General features: G+C 33.8%; 1 pseudogene; it reads right to left on the minus strand.

Annotated features, from left to right (window-relative positions):
- Positions 1-830: 830 nt before the first annotated feature.
- LOC136314782 (U4 spliceosomal RNA) lies at positions 831-950 on the minus strand (annotated as a pseudogene).
- Between the last annotated feature and the right edge of the window lie 534 nt (positions 951-1,484).

Here is a 1,484-nt window from a genome sequence, read left to right on the forward strand (position 1 = left end):
ACATTTGGAGCATTTTCTTCCAACCTTTTGTCTATGTGAGTATATGAGTCTACAGCTGACCAGTAGGGTTAGGCACCCATACCCTACACAGGTGAAAGCCTGTGTATAACTTTTGACTCCCCCAAAACTTAATTGTCCCTCAGTTTCCACAAGAATTGGTTCTAAGACTTTCTGGGAATACCATAATCACAGATGTTCAAGTCCTCTGTATAAAATGGCAGAAGTCAATGCACTCAGTTGACCCTCTGCATCCTCAGGTTGCCAAGCACAGATCAAAAACACTACAGGTATTTATTGAAAAAATCCACATATAAGTGGACCCACACGGTACAAACCTGTGTTGTTCAGAGTTAGCTGAACATACAGGGTTGCCCAAAGTAGGTAAATTACCAGCCATCATTACCTAAAAGTTAAATAAATTCTAAGTCAGGATATGAAATAATAACAATAGTAAGAAGATTACAACAAATAAAACAAACAAATAATACAAGGATAAACTCTGTTTTATATACTCACAACTGCAAACCTACTTCTGCTCACCCCTGTATTTTTATTAAATTAAAGTCATTTTTTATATATAGACTTTTACTATTTTGTCTATTCATTAAAAACTGATTTTTAATGAGTATATAATATTTCTTATTCTAACTCCATTTTGATTATTGCTTTAGAGTAATTATTTCACCAAGAAGTAGAAATAGTCTTGGGTTCTTGATAGGACATGTGATTTTCCAGGAACTAGGAGTCAGTTTGTAATCCTATCAGTAATATATGGGCTTTCAGCTTTTGCAGGGTTGGCTATTAAAAATTTATGACAGAATTCACTTTGTATGTTTTAATATTTTTGCAAAATATTTGCTCATTTGTTAGGTGAAATACTATCTTTCAATTAGCAATAATCATGCCTCAGATAAACCTCATTGGCTCTGATACTGCCACTGCACAAAGCTGGTGAAAATATTATCTTACTCTCTTTGAATTGACCAATGAAATTTAATACTTTTTAGGCTTTCAAGTTACTTTTAAAAATTAAAGTAATGTGTGAAGAGTTTTGTTCTCTTCTACTCCTTCCTGGCTACATAATGCTCTACCTCAGTCAGTGAGTAATTGTGACTGAGGCAACCCAGAGTATGTGTTTTCAAGTAAAACTACATCACTTATTGTAACCTGACTACTTCCCTGGTAGCATGTGATTCAGTCTTAGTGTCATTTCTTATTCAAGCAAACATGCTACAGAAGCCAAAATTAATAACAACTTTTAAAACATATGTCTAACTTCCCTGTCTTCTTAAAGACAATTTCTTTAAAGATCTACTTTATAATACATAGTATTAGTTTAAAAATTACCCTGCTTCTTCTATTCTTTTTTACTCAGTGGCTGCTTGGAAGCTTCTCTCTCTCTCTCCATGCATATTCTCCATCAAAACCTGCATCCAACATCATTTACAATAACATGGATGGACCTTGATAACATTATACGGAGT

The sequence above is a fragment of the Saccopteryx bilineata genome, chromosome 10 (genome assembly GCF_036850765.1).
Source record: "Saccopteryx bilineata isolate mSacBil1 chromosome 10, mSacBil1_pri_phased_curated, whole genome shotgun sequence".
In the NCBI taxonomy this organism is placed as follows: Eukaryota; Metazoa; Chordata; class Mammalia; order Chiroptera; family Emballonuridae; genus Saccopteryx; species Saccopteryx bilineata.